The sequence below is a fragment of the Podarcis muralis genome, chromosome 8, assembly GCF_964188315.1.
Source record: "Podarcis muralis chromosome 8, rPodMur119.hap1.1, whole genome shotgun sequence".
NCBI lineage: Eukaryota > Metazoa > Chordata > Lepidosauria > Squamata > Lacertidae > Podarcis > Podarcis muralis.
The window spans coordinates 80,732,016-80,756,018 of record NC_135662.1 but is presented as its reverse complement, the minus strand read 5'-3'; the positions used below and the strand labels follow the sequence as shown (position 1 = coordinate 80,756,018).

Here is a 24,003-nt window from a genome sequence, read left to right as displayed (position 1 = left end):
TGAATGTTTAGTATTGATATTGGAAATTTGTTTTGAAAATGTAAAATCAATACAAAATATAACAAAAAGAAAAAGAAGGGTAGTGATGGAAAAGGGCAGCATGAAGGCAGATCTGCCAAAAGATGGTCTCAAGCCTACATTGCAACCTGCAATGGGGAAAGTGAGTCACCAGCACAAATGACAATCGAACCAAATACGAACACAGCACTGTGAATAACCCACAAAAGTTACTAGCCTGCAAAAAGTCTTATTAGCCTGTCGGGAGCTGGCAGTGGAAAGGTGGAGAGCTGTGTTTCTATGCTGATTGGAAAGGAGAGAGCATCCTTCCTCTTGGAGCCCACTTGAGAAGGGGCAGCTGCCCCATCCCTTTTCCATCAGTCCGCTTTCTGTATGTAAATCAGACTGCCTACCCCCGAGGTACAGCCCTTCCACAAGTTCCAAGAAGTTCCATGGCTGAACCCTGAAATTTTACTACAAAGGAGCACATGAGAGGAAATCAGTTTACTTAAATTATCATCCCTACTGCCATGCTTTGGCTCTGGCTATCCCCCCCCCCCCCCGATTTTTTTTTTGGAAGAGATAGCAGGGATACCTCTCACCCTAGCAGCGATGACTTTGACTAGGTGACCTGTCTGCTGTCCTGCTGCTCACTGATGATGGGCAACTTCAAGGCCCCTCCTCTCCCTTCAGGTCTTCTACTACTATGTCATCTTATATACACTGAACATATCCTTGGAAATAGACATTACTGTCATATTTTCCTGGGCCATCCTCTTCCACCATCCTCCTCTGGCAGGAAGTATGCAGAGCCTACAGGGGAACCAAGAGCAACATGGAATATTTTTATTTTTCAGAACCTCGAAATAGGCCTCAGACAGTTACAGAGAGACCTTTCTTAAGAAACCTTAAGGTAAAGGTAAAGGTACCCCTGCCCGTACGGGCCAGTCGTGTCCGACTCTAGGGTTGTGCGTTCATCTCACTTAAGAGGCCGGGAGCCAGCGCTGTCCGCAGACACTTCCGGGTCACGTGGCCAGCGTGACGAAGCTGCTCTGGCGAGCCAGCACCAGCACAGCACACGGAAACACCATTTACCTTCCCGCTATAAAGCGGTACCTATTTATCTACTTGCACTTAGGGGTGCTTTCGAACTGCTAGGTGGGCAGGAGCTGGGACCGAAAGATGGGAGCTCACCCCGCCGCGGGGATTCGAACCGCCGACCATACGATCGGCAAGTCCTAGGCACTGAGGTTTTACCCACAGCGCCACCCGCGTCCCTAAGAAACCTTAGGGACTAATATTACTATGGAAGCAACATCTATATGCTTAATGGTTTTACCTTTTCTGTCCTCTGAAAGAGGGGTGTGGAGGGGGTGATCTCAGGGTGAGGCAAAATCTTATTTCTCCTTCCCAACCGGGAAAACACTTTCCTCAGCCTTGAAAGCCCAGAAAAGAAGGAGAAAAATGTGAGAAATGAGGCTCACAGTTAGTACTCTCCTGTCCCTAAAATGGTTTTGGCATTCACACATCAAAGCTCAAAAGGAATTCACTATCATCACAGTATTCAGATGCTGAGAGAAGTCCTACTTACATTTCCATCTCCTTTCTCCCACACAGAGGAAATGATCCAACCATAGGAGCTCACCAGGCCTTTTAGTACTCTGGTGTCCAGTGAGCCAGCAGAAGGAGGTGCCACAATGGCTTCTGTAAATCTGGGGCTGTCTCTTGAAAATAGGGACACTTGGCGGGTCTGCTGAGGGAACACATGATATGATGCTTAGAATTATACAGACAAAAAGTACTATGTAAATAAATACGCACACATATATAATGAAGTCCCATAGAATCCAGCTGAATACACCTTAATAAAAAAGTAATACAGTGGTACCTCGGGTTAAGTACTTAATGCGTTCCGGAGGTCCGTACTTAACCTGAAACTGTTCTTAACCTGAAGCACCACTTTAGCTAATGGGGCCTCTTGCTGCCGCCGCGCCGCCGGAGCACGATTTCTGTTCCCATCCTGAAGCAAGTTCTTAACCTGAAGCACTATTTCTGGGTTAGCGGGGTCTGTAACCTGAAGCGTATGTAACCCAAGGTACCACTGTATATAGACACTTAGAAGCCCCATAGAGTTCAGTGGGGCTTGGGTAACTGATTCCTGTAGCATGAGCATAGGCTTAATTATATATTGTTGCATGCCACCTCAATCTCCAAGCAGTGTGAGATTTCAGGGATTCTGAATGGTTCATATTTGGTTCATATTTCCTTTGGCTGTGGTGTCTTTTAGGATATGTGGTTTATTTACACATATATACATCCTTAGCCTGCAATGGAGGGGTTCACAGCATTAACACCCCAAGAAGGCCTTGCTTTCCCCCATAGCAGCAGCCTTGGATTCAAACAGAAATCCAACGTCCCTCTCTCTCCCTTGGCTCCCGGTTTGCTACTTAGCCTCTAGCTCACATCACTAAAACTTTCAAGTCTCAACTCTGGCTTTGTCCTTTTAACTATCTGCGAGTTGAGGGAGCCCCTTTCCTTGTTACCCTTAATGGCTCATCAGCACAGAAAGCTAGCCTGGCTTATATTTTAACACTTGCTGGATCTAGTGGTTAGAAGGGTCTTGGCATACAGACTACTTCCTCACCACTCACCCAACCTCATAACAATATGCTTTACATTTTCTGTGGCACACTAGCAACGTCTGCTGCTATTCTCAGATTTTGTTTACAGGTTCCAGTGACTCGTAATTACTGCCAGGCTCATATAGATTAGATTATCGACTTTCCTCCCCACAAAATCCATCACATGGCATGCTGTGTGCAACTTCATCGAAAGGAAACAACTTATATTTGTTCCTGCATTTAAAACATTTGCAATCACAAGGGCTCAGACCAGGGTTTCATAAAAAGAAGGCACTTGAATCTGTGTGTCACACGTTGGAGCAAAAAAACCGATTTTATGCATTCTCAGTTCATGCTTAAAGGATACCCACATGTCTGAAAGACAATGGAAACCATGTGTCTAGGTGCCTTTGCAAACTGATGCTCCTGGAGACACATCTGCCAGATCTTTCCAGATAGGCAAATGCCTTTCAAAACTTAGAGAGGTGATTAACCACCTAGGGCATGATTGTGGGAGCCTTTGGGCAAAGCGCCCATACGTTGCCCCCCCCCTTAACTAGCAACGGAAACAAAAAAGTTGGAACGATAAATGGAAAGAGTGGTTGTTATCCTCTGGTATTTACACTAATGTCCCAGAGTCCTCTACATATCACAGAAGATTCTGGGACAGCATTGTCCCTTGTTTTCCAGTGGATGGCTAGAAAAACTAAAAGTTGTGTCAGTCCTGCTACTTGGAGCTGGGAGCCCAGTGTAAAGTGAAAATTACCCTGAGTGCTCAGGAAGGGTTGACCTAGGGTCTGTTGAGACATAGCAGGAAACCATGGATGCCTGCTAAGTTCCTGAACCTGCATAAGCCCCAAGGTTGAGCTCCCCCTTGTATGGTCGTAAGGAGGACGAGATGGGAAGGTTTTCCTCCTACAGCCTTCAGCCAATTGTATAGGTAGCAAGGAGGGAAAAGTGGGGGAAGTGGGTGGCAGAGAGCAAAGAAAAGGGGTGGCAGAAAAGAAGAGAAGAAAAGAGAAGAAAAGAAAAGAAAAGAAAAGGGGAGTGCCATGCTGTTTTGGGGCTCCAGTTCCGCTCACCACTGCCATACACCCCCTGGTATGTTATTGCTGAAGGAATTACAGCCCCTGACAGAAAAAAAGATTCCCCACTTTGCTTTAAACTGTGGTTTGATCCTGTTTCAACAAACCACCATTTAAAGAAACCACATGTTCAGATGTAATGGGGAACTGTGGTTAGGTTAAAAGCAAAAGCTCACCTCTTTTTTTAAATAAATATGTTCATTGGTGGCAGAGTATTCATCAATAAGAAACATCAAGTAAAACAGTAAAGGGGGTGGGACTGCAATATGTCTTTATAGAAGCCATTGGGTGGTAACTATGTTTTAGTGGAACCCCTAGATTCAGGGAAATCACTGCAGAATGTCAAGTGTAAAGCTCATCTCCTTCTTCTGGGGTGGGGATGGAGGCAGAGCATACGAGCGAAGGCTCATGCAGGATCACACAAGTAGAAGGAAACCATGGTTCCTCAATGCATCTGATCTTCCCAGGTATCCTGCACAAAGTGAAAATGGCAGTATAAAATGGGCCTCCATTTCCTGCATGGACAGGTGCTAGCAACGATACAAAACCCTGCAAAACCTATTTACCAGGGGGAGGCATGGGTGTACACCAGTAGCGGTTATCTGTCCTTCCCAATGCCAGGTGTCGCTGCTGGTTCCCAAGCTGGAGAGGTGAAATGTTCAGGGAGCTCAGCATGGTACAAGCACAGCAGCAGGAGTGTTGGATTAGCTCTAGCACTGTGCCTCCAGTGCACTGAGCTCCCCACAATTGACCTCTCTCCATCTCAGGAACCAGCATCAGATGACCTGTTTCTTGAGCATGCACCTGATTGGTCTTCAGGGAGATTAGACAACCCTTCATCAACACAAGCATTTTCTTGCCCTTTTCCTTATTGCAAAAAAGTCTCTGACAGGTATTTTGGAATAAAACACTTCCTTTGCGAATTGTGTCTTGGTTTGATAAGAATGCTGATTGGTTTGTAGCAGTAATAATAAAAATAATTTTAAAAATACGACATAAAATCAAAGGGAGTGAGAGTGGATGTGGATTTGTTTGTAATGAGTTTTGGATAGGAAGAAAGGGTTGCTGAATCTTGTACTCCAGATGGGAGGGTTCTGCCTTTATTCTTCAGATGTAGACTGAGTTGTCAATCAATGTCAAAGGGTATGGGTAGTAAAAAAATAGCTAGCACCTATTAGTACAGTGGTACCTCGGGTTAAGTACTTAATTTGTTCCGGAGGTCCGTACTTAACCTGAAACTGTTCTTAACCTGAAGCACCACTTTAGCTAATGGGGCCTCCTGCTGCTGCCGTGTCGCTGGAACACGATTTCTGTTCTCATCCTGAAGCAAAGTTCTTAACCTGAAGCACTATTTCTGGGTTAGTGGAGTGTGTAACCTGAAGCATATGTAACCTGAAGCGTATGTAACCCAAGGTACCACTGTATAGGTCACTTTTTATTTTGATCCAATTAGACATATTATTCAAATTGAGTTTCTGAGATAGATACTATCAAACTCCTTACTAGGGTATTTTAAGGATTACATTTCTTTCTGTAATATTTTATTGAATAATTCATCTGGTATTTACTTATTGCTTGTAAGTGCACACTCTGGCAGCCATCCACCAGCTACATAAAATCTACAAGCTAGACAATGGAAGGGAGTAAATGTTAAGAGACATGAAGAATTATATCTTTAAAGCCATCATATATTAATTGCTTAGGGTACCTCACTTTTGGCTGTTGCAGTGTTTTGAGGTGTAATTCTTATTACTTACTTTCATGTTGAAGAGAGTTTCCCGTTCCAATTATTCTCTTTCTTTTCCCAGTTCAATAATTGCTCAGGCATGGCTATCACTGCTTTAAACCACCCCCCTAAGTGCCATAAAACCTATATTGCAGCTGATCTGCACTGACTGTAATTATGCTGAGTGCATATAGTAAGTTACTGATGCTAATGGTTCAATTGCTACATCAGATTTTCCATAGCATATTAAGTGCTTCCATAGCATGTCAAGAAGATAAGAACTAACCTGCAATAATGGCAGGTGCTTGATTCTGAACTCTGCAACCAATCCCACTAAAAATGGAGCGTCTGTGGCTTCATTTTTTGTAAAAATCCACCACACCAGGGATGAGTGGGGATATCAGGGGGAACCACAGGGCTAAGGATCACCATATCACCTTGTATTATTCCCTGAATGACCTTGAAGTGCACCCAGTTAACAGGCATCTCTCTGCAGCTCCATAAATGGCAATGGGGATCCCTCTGGTAGGGAAGGAAACAGCGAAGACCCTCTTAGCCATTTTTAGCAATGAAACAGAGAAGCAATTAATGAAGCAAAAGGAGGACAACTGGAAGACAACACTGCAACCCCTTCAAACCACTAGAGCTGACAGAACTGAACAAAAATCAAGGAATTGAGAAGACTTTTGAAACTGGGGCCCACCTGACAAACAGGATGTCCAAAATTCTGACCCACATCAGGGACCTCCTAATGAAACTCAGTGTTCTCCAAAACAAAGCGCATTGATAGCTTTTTACAGTGAAAAACGAGCTGGCGACAGCTGCCCAAGAACACCAAAATTTTGCCTATAATGGCTTTCCTGTTATGATGCTGTGCCAAAGACAAATTTTACTGACTGCAGCATCAGTGTGAAACAATGGTCTTTTTTGCCCTTCTTTTAAATAAATTGCAAGCTTTTGTGGAGGCAGATAGGGGGAAACTTCAGTATGACACACAATCCAGTCTTGGACCATAGAACAAGATCCAACTTATTTTTATTTATTATCAAATTTGTCATCCAGAGATCACAGGGCTGTTCATAACATTATGACCTATTGTCCTTAAAGGCTTTGCAAACCTATTGCAAGCTCACAAAATTCGAAATATGTTTGGTATTATATGCACCCATGACTTCACTTTTCACTCTTGGAGCTAGGCCTATTGCTTTTCCAGTACATATTACATGCTTGCCTCAAATATTTATGTATCATTTATTTTATAATTGCCTATTAAGAATATTTCCCACTTGAAAAACATAAATCACAGTGATTTTTTTTAAAGTATGGCTCAGATAAAAGGATTCCTCGCATCTTTGTGGATTGATATCTCTTTGAGTTGGGTGTTTGTATTTGGCATTGCCATCTCCTTCTTGGTTCTCCTTCACCACCACTAAATATGATGGTTACTCCTACCTGTTGGTATCCACTTATTTTCATCCTCACCTGCCCTAAACATTGATTATTTAGCACAACAAGCTATTAGGCTGGACTGCTTTATTAAACACAAATTATAGGTTGTGTGAAGTGAGTAATATCTAATATTTATAGCTGCAATCCTGCACACACAGGAGTGTGTGGGTTTTTTTTAAAGCCACACTTGCATAACTGTGCCTGGGATCATGGTCTGCAAGTATAATTAAAATAACAATATTATAATGTTTTGTGAACCATTTGTATATTATAAAGTGTTATAAAAATATTGATTTTTTTCTTTAAAACATAATTAAATAAAATGATTTACAGTCCAGAATGGAATGTATGACGAGACAGACTGGGAGAAAGAATGAAAATTTGATATTATTCAAGGGAAATTATGCTGATGTTATACTATGCAAAAACTAAATTGCACAAACATTTTTTAGGAAGTGGAACATTTTAAATATTGCTTAGCTTTTCAAAAGCTTCAGTATTGAGATAATTTGTAAACAATAATTTATTGGTGTTTGATGCAAAACATTGTACTTGTATAGGAAGACTATTAAAGTAAAAATTAAATACAGTGTTGGTTTTTACAAGACTGAACTATTCACATTTTTAATTATGCAAATCAATACCATACGCCTCACATAAATAACCTCAATTATGCATTTTATTCAGAATTCAATATCTGATGTTTTGTAGATGATGGGGATGGTGGGTTGTGTGGTTTTTCTTTTTGTCAGGAAATGTGCTGGGTAGATGTGCTACCATTGCTGAAGGAGAGTTACAATGTTTTTTACAAGATCAGGTTTCCTGCTGGACTTACTTTTTTATTTTATTTTATTTTATTATTATTATTATTATTATTATTATTATTATTAAAGATTTTCTTGTTTTACAGAAGTATGTGTAATGTCTCTCGTATTTTGTAATGTCTCCTGCTGGACTTACTTAAAGAAAAAAAATCTATTTGGGTTTAAAGGACTCTGCAACAAATGGAGGCAATCACGGAAGGGCATGTGGTCATAACAGAACAAAGCCAATTATCTGATGTACATAAAGGCTATAGAAATGTTCCACTGATCTAGATGACTGCCTTTGCCACCCTGATTAGATTCTATCCTTGGGGCTCCACAGAGTTTCTGCTATCTTCAAAGAAGTGGTGCACAATATCCCAGCACCACACTCTGCCTATGTCACTGCATGTATTGACAACCTAGTCATCTATGGCTGCGTCTGGGAAAATAATCACCAAGCAGTCATCTGCGCTTCCTTAGAAGCTACAGACGTCACTGCCACCACACTCAAATGCCAAATCAAGGCCAAAACTATCACCTGTTCTCAGGCATCAGACAGGCAAGGAGGTTTTGAAAAATATATATGTATATATCTAATATTTTATCAACTACGCTACATTCAGAGAACACCTGAGCAGTGCACAGAACAGAAAACAATACAGATGGTAAAATATAATTAAAATATAAAAATGCAAGCATTAAAACCTGCAGAAATGAAATAGACTAATTTGGGAAGGCTTGAGAGAAAAGTGAAAACAAAAGGTATTGAGCCTTACTTTGCTCCTAAGAAAAGAGGATTTCATGAACCAGTGGTGCAAAGCCATCATGAGAGCAAGCCCAGCCCAAGTGACTGTCCCATGACCATGGCTGCGTGGCTTAGACTCTCCTTTTGCCAGTGAGGCTAGGGAGCTGTCCAAGTGCAATGTTTCCAGCACAGCAAGGGAGCTGTCCAGTACAGATACAGGAAGCTGCTAGGTGAGGTGCTGCCTCAAAAATGGCTAGGCACAAACAGCTGTTTCTGCTGCCCAAGCCCTTTCTGGAGCACCAGCAGGGCTCTGACTCCTTTTTCTGGCTTCCTCTGGTCAAACAGGGACCAGGGAAAGACTCATGCTGCCAAATGCATAGTGCCTGTTCTGGTCTAGTCACATCGGCTGCCATCTCTGCTCCTGCGAATGGTTTTGGGGGATCTGAACCTGGAAGGTGGGACCAGAGTATGCTGGGCCCCCTGAAAATGTAATCCTCTGTATGTTAATCTCAGGGGGGTTGTCCATCTCCACTGACTCAGCTTAAGCTCCAGACACAATGGAGTCAACAGTAGGATCCTCCTTCTGAGGTCTCATCTGGTCCTGGAAACTGGCGGGGCATGGCAGTGATCCTGACCAAACCAGCTGTCAAGCCCTTGACTTTACCAGCTTCTACCAATGCTTTTTACCACTGTTTACCCAATGCACAGCTCTAAAAGCAGATCTGCTTAAGGAAGGGAAACATAATCCCGTTCAGGAGACCCTACTCTATGAAAAAGCCAATCACCTTCAGGCCTGGCCTCATTAGTCTCCCCTAACACCACGCTTCTCAGGAAAACCTCCTTTTCTTCATATATAATGATGACTAGTAGCACTACTGGCCAAATGTGCAGGAGAAGGATGTTCCAACATTGAAGAAGCCCTCTCCATTAAGTGGATAATTCCCTCCTTCCACTATTACCTGACTTACATTCCCTTCATTGTGGCAAACTCTACTCTGACAGTTCATGTGGTGCACAAAGCTCTGCTCACTGTGCTTTACACTCTTAAATATTTACCATGGGACTTATAGGAAGCTAACAAACCAAACTGAAGGGCTGTAAAAGGGTTCCACTTTGGGCTGAGACTCTGCACAGGCAACTATTGTTTTCCTGACTTTGGAGCATTCTTAGTTTTGACTTGTCTCCCAGTTGAGTCATTGGTGCTGACTCCTGGCTTGACCCCTCAGCTCTGACTCCTAGACTGACCTCTTGGTTGACCCCTGGCGCAACTCCTGGCTCCAACTTGACAGCTGCCCACAGCTCAATTCTGACATCAGTCAATTTTATTTCCTCCCTCCCTTCCTTCCTTAGGGGGAAAAAAAAAAGAGGCCCCATTCTGCCAACAGGGCAAAGACCCTTGCTATTTGCCCCTGAGATCAATAAATAAGACCCCACAGACACAAAAGCCACATCTTAAGATGTTCACTTTTAAGTGTACAGTACTTCTTTTCCCCCAGCAAGGCGGGCAGCAATAAACATAAATCTAATTTTTGTATTCTGGTTCAGATGTTGATAGACCTGGCAATAGCTTTGGGAACATCTGTCGCCATGCGTAAGATGTGCTGTTGTGACTGGATCATGCATGCATGCTGACTATTTGATTCTATAAGCTGACATAAAGCTTAAGCCTCTGCATGTTTACTCAGAAATAAGCACTACAGCAGGCATTGGCAACCTGGTGCCCTCCAGATGTTTATGTTGCCTGTGACTAGTTGGAGATCAAAACATCTGGAGACACTAGATTGGCAAAGTCTGCCCTACAATTTTCAACTGAGCTTAGTCACAGGTAAGTGTGCATAGCACTGCAGACAAAATATATTGGTCTTTCTGATGAAAGAAAGAAAGAAAGAAAGATTACTGTCTCACCAGATGGAGAAACTAAGCAACAGTTTGCAGTAGAATAGGATAACAGTCTAGTGAGGCTTTAATTTATTTTTTATTCAAGTGTTTATACACAATAGCTACCCTAAGATAGTGAAGTATGGAGCCAGGTTTTTAGAACATGTGTAACGTGTTGCACATAAAGTAAAGTGAGAGCCACACATCAAGTTGTACATATATTGCATGTATTGCATGCAGAGTCAATCCCAGACTTCAGGAGGCCCTTGGCAGCCAGCTGCCCATGCCACTCTCAATGTAAATCTGTGGGCATTACATTTTGGGTAAATTCAATTGGCAGATAGCAACTATGGATGGGAGTGAGCTTGACTCCTATTCAGAAGCAGCAGCACTGCCCTTCCAGTACTAAAATAATTGTTGGGGACCACTGGGGAGGATGGTAAGTGATGGCAGAACCAGGTCAAATCCTCCTGAGCTACTGGGACCCTCAGCCTGTGCCCAACCTAGATGGCTGCTGGCACCAGAACTGACTGAATGTATGGATTGTCTCAAACATCTCCTCAAAGGCAGAACTTTAATCACTGATCACAACACCCCAATCACAATCCTTTTCCGCAGAGTCAGTTTGCATATGCAGCTGGCTATTGCAATATCTGAACTGTCCCTCTTACCCAAACGCACACACCTGCAGGGAAAAATAACTGAGTAGTGACTCCATGTGCAGTCTCGATTCTTCTCCCTGCTTTAAGATTCAAGAGGGCCCACCTCCAAGGACAATGTGACAGCATAATAAAATATCATGATCACTTAGTAGTAACTAAACACCTTAACAAAAACTGCCGATCTAATGTAGTGAGCTCTACCATGTCTTTAGCTCGCCTGTAATATATATAAGCCCGAAGGTAATTGCAGCTTGCACGTTGAAGATAGAAGCTAAGCACCAACTAAATTATGATTAATGAGAGATTAAGGATTAGTCATAATGACAACTAAGAATTATACTTCGTCATTATCTGTTTTGGTCACAACGACACAGAAAGCAATCAAAATTTTCATGCAAATCCTGCACTTCTGCATTAAAGTAATAATGAGATTATTCCAGTGGAGCAAACCAAGAGTCAGAAGTAATAGATTTATTGAGTTTTCAGGAATTTAAAAGACCTTCTTTGCTGAATAATAAATTCACTTGTTTAACCTGTCTCATATATGTTCACTGATGTCCTGGAATATGAAATTGTTCAGTGTTAATGAAGTGTGATATCAACAATTTACTTTATATTTTAATGTTATCTGTCATGTTTATAGTGGGCCTGAAACTCTGCTCTTGCTATTTCTTGCCGACGATAGACCACTTTCCCTTGCCTCCCACTCTCTGTTTGCCTCACCTCACACCACCCTTCAGCTCAGTGGGAACTAGCTCTGACAGTGACATCAAGACATTCACTGCAATGCTTCATCTTTATATAGTTACAACAGTTGGGTTTCTTCACTGGATAATGCACAGAACATTCTGACACTCTCTAAGGATCTGCTGTGCAGGTTGCCAAGAAAAACAGACATGACTATTCCAAAGAAAACTTCTTGTCAAGAACTTTATCAATAAAATTAATCATACTCCTCATAACCCTCTAAAGAGAAGAAAAATTAAAAGGAGCAATATATACTTGTGATACAGAGGACCCCACACAAGTGGAGTGTGCTTTATAGGGGATGCACAAACACCACTTGAACTTTAGATTTCCAGTCATCTGTACCCAGCTATATTATACAGTGGTGCCTCGCAAGACGAAATTAATCCGTTCCGCGAGTCTCTTCGTCTTGCGGTTTTTTCGTCTTGCAAAGCACAGCTATTAGCGGCTTAACGTCTATTAGCGGCTTAGCGGCTATTAAAGGCTTAGCGGCTTAGCGGCTATTAACGGCTTAGCAGCTTTAAGAAAAAGGAAACAAACTCGCAAGAACTCGCAAGACGTTTCGTCTTGCGAAGCAAGCCCATAAGGAAATTCGTCTTGCGGAACGACTCAAAAAACGGAAAACCCTTTCGTCTAGCGAGTTTTTCGTCTTGCGAGGCATTCATCTTGCGGGGCACCACTGTACTTTCAGATTTTAATTGTAGCTTTATAGATACTATGAAAACAGTCCAGCCAAAATTAGGAATTATGCAGCACACCTCTTTTATAGTGTGCAATTAGAACCATTAAGCTCACAACAATGTCTAAATAACTCTTCTGATTAGTTGCCTAGACCTCTGATATCAGAGATGGAGCTTCTGTTTCCGTTGGTCCATAGTACCATCCATCTTCATTAAGAGGCTGGCTTTTACTGGTTACTTTTATTAATTTATTTTGCTATAATGAAATATAATTACTATATTATTTGTTATTATTGTATTAATCAGTCTTCAGCATTGCCAACCTCCAGATGTTTTGAACTACAACTTCTATCAGCCCCAGGCAGCACACAACAGTGGTTGGTACAAAGAAAAATTAAAAGTAAAACAGAGGAGACAAGATGGAACTCTAGAAGATTATACAAGGAAGGGAGTGCAGGTAACATGAGCTCTCATCCATCATTACTTTTTGTGGTCTTTCTACCAGAACCTAGAATAACTACTCAAAAGCAGTCCCATGAGTGTCCTGTCCCCAATTTTAACCTTCAACTCCCACAATTTAGTTATCAACACCTAATGATCCAAATGCCAAAGAAACAGGGTATCAATAGAGTGCAACTTTCATTACTGACATCTACTGTAAGCTCATCAGACAAAGCCACAAGCAGAGTCTCAGAAAGAAGATTAATCTTAAAAACACCGAAAGGATGAAGACATGCAACATTTTACAGAAAGCTGAGATCAAGAAGATTGCTTTGTCAGAGAATATGAGCAGTTCTACAGAACGAAGAAGCAAACAGCTTCATGCTACTGTAAATGACGGTCCTTCCAAGGAATTGTGGGGCAGGGGGGGTGGAACTCTTTAAGTCTTCACTGTTCTTTGGAAAACCTGTCAAAAATGTAGTTTCAGATGCACCTAACTCTCCAGAAAAGAAAATGACGGTAATAGAAAAGCTTGTCATTATGACAAGAATCCAAGGAAAGAAAGCACGGGAGACTAAATTGCTGTTTCTAATTCTCAACTCTCCAAATGTGTGGAAGCGGTGTTTTGAGGGGATTTGTTTTTGTTCTTAAATATAGGGACATTATATGTATTTGTTCTGGACTGGAACAAGTAATTGCTTATGTTAAAAAAGCAAACAGCAACAACAAAGATGAAGATGTAGAAATGTATGTGTCATTTCCCTCCCTCTGGCAAAAGAAACCTTGCTTTGTTCAGTAATCTCATCCCAATAATTCATTTTGTAAAAGAAATGTGCCCGAGATCTATTATTTTCCTGCTAACTATTATAAATGGGTGGTACAAAGAATGCAGAGCTCTGAAGATGTTGAGTGCCTGAACATAATCTGGAAAGCCTCCTTGGTGTGATAATACAGTGGCATTAAAATGCTGGAAAGGAAAATGTAGAGACCATGCTTAAAATGGTTAAAATATTCACCTTGGAGACTGACATTCTTCCCAAGCTGCAAGAAGCTCTTTAAAAAGAAATTATAATGAAACATTAATTCAAAAATGATCCAGTCTGAAATATTAATCATAGACAAAAATAATCACAGCTGTGTAATTTTGCAGATGAAGGCTGTGATCCATAAAAGTTCCCTACTGCCCACGGGTACAGTGCTCCATTTATTCCTCCGCTGTAGTTTGCACAGGTAGCTGAACCTTGTCAAACCCCAGCCACACCTGGGGTTGAGAGATCACAAATCTCCAGTGCCACATCATCTGGTTGCAACAACTACGTCTCCCAGCTGGGGAAGAGGATGCTGCAGGCGTATGGCTCCTCAGCAGGTGTTATTACAACTGGCCCCATCAGTCATGCGGCAGAATTTATTATTGTCATGCAACATTTGGGACGTGTAATTTCTCAAGCTCAGGTATGCCTGGAACATTCCAGGGATCAGGGGCTGGTGGGTCACCTTGCAGTGCTCTGCTGCATGGTCCTGTGGGTTCTTCTCTCCCCCCCCCCTTTTATTGTTTGTTTTTCAAAGTATGTTTTTTTGCTATATTTTAAGTGGATGCTTTTAAATAAAAATAAGAATAAACATTTTGCATATCATAAAATACAGAAGCCATACCTAAATTAGTAAATGGTGTTATGTGCATGAAGGAGATATCCATCTCAAGCTTTTCTGGTTTTTTCACTGGACTGCATTGGTATTGCATGCTATCCTAACAGCACTGGTGTTGGCATCCGTCTGTCTTGGGAGGAGTGCATCTTTGGGGGTGAAGTGAACCCATTGGAGAGTTACAGTGCCTGCTGTGGCTGTAGAGCAGTTGCAGGAGAATTGCAGTTCTACTCAGTCGGTAGAGCATGAGACTCTTAATCTCAGAGTTGTGGGTTTGAGCCCCACATTGGGCAAAAGATTTCAGTATTTCATGGGTTTGGACTAGGTGTCCCTTTTTTATTATTCTACCGTTAACTGAAGGCGAGGATCTGGCTCATTTGTGAATTTCACAGACTCGTGTCCGGGGCAGGAATTGTACAGACTTCCTCTTCATTATTCATGTATGTAATAAAGTCACCGGAAGCTTTTTAAACCCGATTTTATTATTGCAGTTTAAAAATTAATCCCAAATTGGGGAAAAAGGAGGTGGTTACCTATGTGAATGAAGTAATATATATATATATATTTTGGGGGGGAGTAGGAAATAATAAAAAGGAGGGAGGGAGAAAAAAGTGGACAAAGTTGACCCAAGGAATGTTGGTGCCTGAATCAAACAACAAGGTGGTGTGCCTCCAAGTGGATTGAAGTAAGATTCAACACTGGAGATGGGATAGCATCGTCTGCTGTAATTGAGGACAGCAGACTAGCTTAGGAAACAGAGGGCAAGATGGACAGCAGGCTAGCTTAGAGAGTATATGACAGACTGTGCAACACACACTTCATTCTGTCCTCCAATATCTTGCCAGTGCTCACTGCCCAAACACCCTGCATCTGCTGCCTGAGGCAGCTGCCTCACTCTACCTAATGGTGGCACCAGTCCTGAAGGGTTGTAGAATTTCAAAGAAGCAACACACAGCAAACAGATGACAATAGCAACATAGGAAGCTACCTCATGCAAAGTCAGACCATTGGTGCTTCTGTTAATGAGCATGTCTCAATAAAAGCTGAGCAAATGTCTTCACATTTGTCCTCTTTGCACATATGTCAATACTTTGCCAAATAGGGGCAAATAATGCAAATCATTAATCCATTGTTGTGTGCCTTCTTTTTTTAATGTTGGAGAATCATACACTGAACCATTCCTGTTGCAAGCATGAGTCACTGCTCATGATGGCCACACAGATTTATGGAGCAAGCCTGGGCTTTGCAGTTAATTACAGCTGTGAGTATAAAGTGCATTATTAATAGCAACTGCAATGTTATAAAATTAGAGTCTTATGGACAAATGCTAAAAGCAAGGAAAACATATTTATAATGAATATGCTTCATTCACTGTTGTTGCCTGATATGAATGAAACACGTTAAGTATAATGAACTTACACCGATAGCACATCCTAAGGAGTCAGGAATTTGTTCATGGCATCTTAGCTAATAGAACTGAGGAGGAAATACATGAAACACTTAAAATATTCATTACCCGTCATGAGAAAGGCACGGTGGGAAAATAGGCGGGGGAGCAGATTTTCATGTAGGGCCATCATTATAAATAAGAACGGAGATTGTTCAGTAGTTCAAAACTCAGCTCAGGTTGCAAGCAGAATACATGACCAGCATAAAGGTTATTCTAATTACAGCTGATAATGAAGTTTGAGAGAGTAGATGATTAATGAAGAATGTTTGTGTTATGAGAGCTAATAATAATGTTTCCAACGATTCACAAATGCCATTAGGTTATGGTGATCAAATCCCTGTTTTGTCCGCTATGAAAGTCTGTGTTAATAATTAGGATGTGTAAGCCAAGAGAAGCTATGAGCTGTGGAGAGGAAATGTATGGAATAATTTGTGTTGCAATGTTGGGAACAGCCATCAAAAGAAAATAAAAATCTACTGGAGGTAACTTGCAAACTATGACAAGTACAGTATATATTGTTTCGAATGTCTACCATGCAGATCATACAGTCAAACTGTCCAGTTTGAGTTGAACATCGTGTGACCCTACCCTGAACTAACTGCAGTTTCCAGACCATTTTCAAAGTTAGCCACACTTATAATGTGGTACATAGGTAGTTGCCTTATACTGATACAGTACTGAGTCCATCTAGCACAGCATTGTTGACAGTGACTGACAACAGCTCTTCTGGGTTTCAAATAGGGGACACTTCTAACCCTATCTGAAAATGATAATGATTTAGACTTCCTAGCCACTTGCTGCATACACAAGAGATCTTCTCCAAGGCAGAGGTGAAAGCTGCCTATAAAATATAATGGAGAAGTGTCAGGTACCACAGGTCTATGAAAGTATCTGGATTTAGGGACGCGAGTGGCGCTGTGGGTTAAATCACAGAGCCTAGGGCTTGCCAATCAGAAGGTCGGCGGTTCGAATCCCCACGACGGGGTGAGCTCCCGTTGCTTGGTCCCTGCTCCTGCCAACCTAGCAGTTCGAAAGCACGTCAAAGTGCAAGTAGATAAATAGGTACCGCTCTGACGGGAAGGTAAACGGTGTTTCCATGTGCTGCTCTGGTTCACCAGAAGTGGCTTAGTCATGCTGGCCACATGACTTGGAAGCTGTACGCTGGCTCCCTCAGCCAATAAAGCGAGCTGAGCGCCGCAACCCCAGAGTTGGCCACAACTGGACCTAATGGTCAAGGGTCCCTTTACGCTTTACTTAAGGCTACTTTTTACCTTCTTTTTTGAAATAAAAATTGGTAAGTCTCTTTTTTCTTTAGACCTTGCAAATATAGATCACACATCCTTTCCCTCTTGGCATGTTTTATTGTTGACTTAGTGCTGGCTTGGTCATGTCCACAGAATGCTAGATGGCAGGATTCCCAAGGACATGCTCTATGGCTTCTGCACCAGGCCTGTTGGCAGACCAACTCTGCCTTACCAAGATCTCTGAAAATGTGACATGAAGGCTGTCAATATCAGCCCTGCCATGTGGGAATCCCCTGCAGACGACCGCGGTGTCTGGAGACAGGCAGTCAAGTTGTGTATCTATAGCAGTGGCCAGAGGAGAAATAACTGCTGAGAGGATTGCAGAAATGGCATGGTACATCTGGATGCCTTCATCTGCCTCAGCTGCAACAAAACATGTCTCTCCCGCATTGGTCTCTACAGCCATAGCATGTCCTGCAACCTTCCAACAGAGGGGTGCTCCCCTGAGACAGACAGATGCCAACACAGCACAGTAAATCACATAGCTGTATCCTATATTTCTTTATCGGAAATGGTGATAACTTATCCTTTTTAAAAAACTTTTTTTTAATAAATTTGCAACCACCGGTCATTATTTTTAAAAAAATTAAACAGAAGGTAATGATGAAATCCAGGATTTTAGTGTGACCCTGATTGGGCTTCAGCATTTTACCTTCCCTACCACAACCAAAGTAGCAGCTCTTTGGTCTTTTTGCTTTAAAAAAAATAATGAAATGAGTTTTATGTTGTTTTAAATTGGCCTGCCACAAAGCCAGAAAATATCATTAACTTCCTAATGCACAGGTTGGGGATAGGTGACTGTATATGGAAAAGATTAGTTCAACTAAGCAGAAGTGGGTTTGTTTGTTTTTAAATATACATAATCAAATTATCATAGAAAAAATATTTACAAAGAGACATTTAAGAAGGGAGAAATCTACATGCTTTATATGCCACTGCTGGAAGCCCCAAAGCCAAGATGAGTGAGTTAGAATTTCTCATACCAAAAGGGAATACAGAGCACTTCCACTTTTTCACCCCTCTCCCACTATATTTATGTTAATATATTATTATTATTAATGTGAAAGGGAAAGTAGGAGAGAGGCATTTATAATGTGAATGAGCATTCTGTCTAATGTGGGCTTTACATTCACATCACAAACCAACTGAAGCAATACAGGATACATTATCAGAAACCAGGCAAGTAAGTGAAAAATCAAAAGAACGCAGGATATATAATCTATAGTACTGTATAAACAGCATTGGCAATGGCATAGCAAAAGTAAAGGTAAAGGTACCCCCGCCTGTATGGGCCAGTCGTGTCTGACTCTAGGGTTGTGCGCTCATCTCACTTAAGAGGCCGGGAGCCAGCGCTGTCTGAAGACACTTCCGGGTCACGTGGCCAGCGTGACGAAGCTGCTCTGGCGAGCCAGCACCAGCGCCACACACGGAAACGCTGCTTACCTTCCCGCTATAAAGCGGTACCTATTTATCTACTTGCACTTAGGAGTGCTTTCGAACTGCTAGGTGGGCAGGAGCTGGGACCGAAAGATGGGAGCTCACCCCGCCGCGGGGATTCGAACCGCTGACCATGCGATCGGCAAGCCCTAGGCGCTGAGGTTTTACCCACAGCGCCACCTGCGTCCCTTGGGCAATGGCATGGCACTATATTCAAAAGAAGTATGCCTTCCAATAAGTTAGATGAACTCTTCAAGAACAAATTCAAACTCTTCAATTTCCACTGAATTCCTATGCGTGGAAATTTCAGGTTATATTATGACCCTAAATAATGTGCTAAAGATACATTTTTGTTTCTGTGATATATTAGCCCTGAAATTTTGGAGAAAGAGAAGAGGAGAAACAGCAAAGCCAAATATATATATATATATATAAATCTACGAAAGCATATATATATATATATATATATATATATATATATATATATATTTGCTTTCGTAGATTTTCACGGGTACAGGAATGCAGGTTTTGGTGTCCTCGGGTGTCTTCCCGTGTAAAAGTTGGGGTGTCTAGGCGACGTTTCGACGAGGTCTCACTCGTCATCTTCAGGCTGGTGCTTTCGGCTTCTTGTTACTGGAACAGAGCAGGATCTCAGTGTTTGAGTTCCTATAAATACTGTTGAGGAGGTGTGGTGTATAGCCTCCAATGTTCTGGGCCGAGAGGGAGTTCCCAGGCTAGTGTGCCTTTTCTTCTTTTGTTCCTTCTGTTCCAGTAACAAGAAGCCGAAAGCACCAGCCTGAAGATGACGAGTGAGACCTCGTCGAAACGTCGCCTAGACACCCCAACTTTTACACGGGAAGACACCCGAGGACACCAAAACCTGCATATATATATATATATATATATATATATATATAACAAAGTTACTTCATTAAGCTTCAAACTGACTAGCTAAACCTCACATGAGGCAGAATACCAGGAAAAAATGTATAGATAGGTACAAAAAAATGTTTGTCATGGAACTGATGAGAGAAGAGGTGACTATTGATGATTTTCTCCTAAGGGGTGCCATGTTGCAGTTGCTAAAAAAGAAAATAAAGATTCTAGTAACTGTTCCTTCCACTGGCTCATTTCGTTAGTAAATGATTATGCTATAGTTTGTGCCAAGATGTTAGAGAAAAGACCTGTTGAGACTTGTTTGATGTCAGCACCTCGAATAAGATCACAAAATTTCTATATTTTAATCAATACCATGCGTTTTAGCAGTTTTGAATGCACATTCCTTTGAAAGTTAGGGCTTAAAACAGCTGAATAACAGTTTTTTAAAGGTACACCAGTATAAAACCTTAACTTTGGATGGCTGCTTTTGTTAAAGGCTATCAATTACCATTTCTCTGATGGTTTTATCCATAGCCTTGCTAAACCAAATCACCAGAATTTAAAACGATATACTACATCAGTGTAATTGAAGCTCCTAAAATCTAGCTACAAACAATGGACCAAAGTTAAGCATTTTAAAGACCCAGTTATTGCAATGAGAAAGATCTAAGCATATGTCTAACTCTCCCGTGGATATAAATGGGATTTAAAAATGCTTAACTTTACTGGATTACACCTACTGACTTTTGAAAGACTTTCCAAGAAAAGGCAAATTAAGCCTGCTGCAGAAACTATCACGTTATATATTTTGTGTCTCTAATTATTGGTGAGTACTAACACATCATAAATGCCTTTACTAAAGTTCTGTTCAGATTCAGTGAAGCTAAGGCGATGTTTTGAAATAGGTAAGTGTGAAGCTTGGCACAGATAGGATGCTGTGAAATAAGTAGGACTCCAATATGAGGGTGGGTGAGAAAAGTAATTATTTTAAATTTAAAATAAAAGGCACCTGGCTACTTTAGTCACTGTGTTAAATAGCCTTGTCTTACTGTCTGTTTATTTTTAGTTGTTATTATTGTTGACCAAATCATGCACCTCTTCAAATTATTTCAGGATGTCAGTATTGGAGCCACGGCAATCAGGATAATATGAATGAGCCAAGGTGTATCGCAACTGAAGAGAGACGGAGCCCACTGGAAATCATGAAATGGCAAAGATGGAAGCAGAGACAGTGGAGAGACAGATTCCAAAACACAGGAAACTGTGGACTATTTGTCCATCTGCTAACCCAGTACTGTCCACTCTGACTGGTATCAGCTCTCCAGGGTCTGATACCAATACAGTGGTGCCTCAGTTTAAGAACAATCCTGTTTACGAACTATTCGGTATAAGAACTCCGCAAAACCGGAAGTAGTGTTCCGGTTAGCGAACTTTACCTCGGTCTACGAACGGAAGCCAAATGGCGGAAGGGCATCGGTGGCAGGAGGCCTCATTAGAGAAAGCACACCTCGGTTTAAGAATGGCTTTGGTTTAAGAATGGACTTCTGGAATGGATTAAGTTCGTAAAATCGTATATTGATCTTGAGGTATTTTGCATACATGTGATTTGCCACTGAGCAATGAAATCATGAGTCAAGCTATTTGTCCACCTAGCTCAGCACTGACCGCACCTGCCTCTTTCAACCTTGGGTTCCCAGATATTGTCAGACTACAATTCCCATCATTCCCAGCATGGCCAGTGGTCAGATGATGGGAGTTGTATTTCAAGAACATCTGGGAATCCAAAGTTAAGAATGGCTGGTCTATACAGTATGGCAATGGCTCTCCTTGTGTGCAGACTGGGGTGTCTTCCAAGATGGTGGCAATTGAACCTTCTGCATGCAAAGCAGATGGTCTAGCACTGAGCTACAGTCCTTCCCCTTAATAAGGGTTAGTCAAGTGCTATGGAGAACAGGAGCTGAGGTATTAGGCACAGAGTTTATCCACAGCAAGCAATACAAAAGAGAACCAGACCTAGAGTCGGGAGGTGTAGAGTTAGGTAATCCATCCAAGGGAGGGCTAGAGAACTGGGAAGTAGAAAACAAGGGTTGAACAGAGAAGGAATTCGAGGACAATGGCTGGGGACAACACCATACCTTTAAAGCACATCTCCTCCCTCCACAAAGGATCCTGGGACCTGTAGTTTGTTAGGGATGTTGGGAACTGTAGCTCTGTAAAGGATAAGCTACCATTTCTGGGATTACTTTGTTTTTAAATAGGAGGATGGCTTTTAAAAGTATAGCAGATATGCAGCAAACATCTGGAAATATTTATGATCAGGTCAGGAGGAATCAATGAGGCCAGCAGGACAAGGCTGGACCACAGTAGGGTCAGGAAAAGTACACATTGCCATATTTTTTCCTTACTGTGCATTCTTCAGTTATTCGTCACGCCGCCACACAGAGCCTCCCACAGAATTCATTATCCTGAAGATACCTTGCTCTGGGATCATTTATATGTGGTTTTTCTGAAGACAAGATTGAAACATAGTTCGAGCCAGTTTCTGAGCTGCCACACCTAGAGAAAACACAGTACAGTTAATAACCAAATTAAAACAAAAACAAAAACTGAAACATTAAAACTACAAATGACAGAGCCTGTGTAGTGTAGACTAGGACCTGGGATATCAGAGTTCAAGTCCCCACTCAGTGTTGAAGCTCACTAACAGACCTTAGGCCAGCCATAGTCTCTCATACTAATCCACCTCAAAAGAAGGTTGTGAGGGAGAAGTGTGCCACCTTGAGGTCCTTGGATGAAAGGTAGGATGCAAAATGTAAAAATAAGTAGAATTACAGCTTTTTTCCAGTCGGGACTCACCGGAACTTTGTTCCAGCACCTCTCTGGTGGGCGCCATTGCCAAATTTTACTCACAGTACTGAGTAAAATGAATTAAATTGAATAAAAATTAACACCTTCCCTTCAGATAAAGGGAAAAGATCCCTTTGTCATTTGCCTCTTAATTTCAACAAAAATCTGACATTATCCAATTCACTCATAAATGGTGCCAAACAGTTGGAAATTCTCCCCTGCAAGGCTTGGCAGCACAAACAGCACGTTTTATCATAGATCCAAAAAATCAGCCCTTGGGTGCCTTAACCTGCGGGAAATTTTTTTTCCCAAAAAAAATCCTTAAGTCGTGGGGTCACAATTTCACCAAACATCTGACGTTATCCAATTCCCTCAAAAATGGCGCCAAACTGTTGCAAATTCTCCCCTGAAAGGTGCAGAAAGAACATTTTATCATAGACCAAAAATCAGCTCTCGGTGCCTTAACCTGCAGAAAAACATTTTTTTAAAAAAAATCCCAAACTTTAATGCTTTCCTTTAATATTCCACCACCATTGTGTCCAGTTGAAGTAAGGGAACTACCACAAACCCCAGCTCTTATGTTTCCTGTTTTCTTTTCCTTCCCAAGCAGAGATAATGTGTAAGTGTGGTGCCAGCTGCCTAAAAAAAGTTGACAACTCTGGGGAACCTTTCCTAAAAAAGGTCAACAACTTTGGGGTTCCCCCCTTAAAAAAGTTCAACAGCTCTGGGAAACAGGGGTGCCGGAGGGATCTTTGCACTACAGCAGCAGGTATGCTTCAGATGGCCCTGATTACACACCCTTTAAAATAAAATGGAGTCAACCTGGAAAAGCCCAATGGGGTTGTCACGAGAATGAAAGCACAGGTGTGCATCTTGTAGCTCTGTAGAGGAAAGGCAGCTCGATAAAATAAAAAGATGCTTACACCTCCTGCTTCTTGGAAAATACTGCATTCAGCTTGGGAAATGCCTCAAAATTTCCCCTCATTAAGGTTTTGTGTCGCGTTGTAATGTATTCCGTTATGGTTTTTCATTAACGTTTGTATACTTTTAATTTCCACTGAATAACTGAACAAGGGGCCCAAACAGAGCCAATTACAGTGGTACCTCAGGTTACAGACGCTTCAGGTTACAGACTCCGCTAACCCAGAAATAGTACCTCAGGTTAAGGACTTTGCTTCAGGATGAGAACAGAAATTGCGCAGCAGCAGCAGGAGGAGGCCCCATTAGCTAAAGTGGTGGCTCAGGTTAAGAACAGTTTCAGGTTAAGAACCGACCTCCAGAACGAATTAAGTTCTTAACACGAGGTACCACTGTACTATTATTATTACTATCATTATTTAAAAATATTAAATTTGTACATTAACAGGCATTAGAGAAGGCGGTCGCCCAGACAACCAACACGCCCGCCTCCCCCCCCCCCCCCACCAATCCACAGCTGTCAACGTTTTCCTTTTTTAAAGGGAAATTCCCTTATTCCGAATAGGCTTCCTCCCAAGAAAAGGGAAAAGTTGACAGCTATGGCCCCATCGGCATTTAAACAGGCTTCCTCGGTCACGCATGCGCAAAGGGCCCGTCGCCATCCTCAACCACGTGGGCCCCGGTGCA

At 41.9% G+C, this 24,003-nt stretch overlaps 1 long non-coding RNA gene across 1 annotated transcript; it reads right to left on the bottom strand.

The window, feature by feature from the left end:
- Positions 1-636: 636 nt before the first annotated feature.
- On the bottom strand, positions 637-22,807 carry LOC144328748 (uncharacterized). Its single transcript, XR_013394047.1, has 3 exons — positions 21,957-22,807; positions 1,589-1,750; positions 637-810 (listed from the first exon to the last, which is right to left on the bottom strand). It is a non-coding gene; the product is annotated as an uncharacterized LOC144328748 (long non-coding RNA).
- Between the last annotated feature and the right edge of the window lie 1,196 nt (positions 22,808-24,003).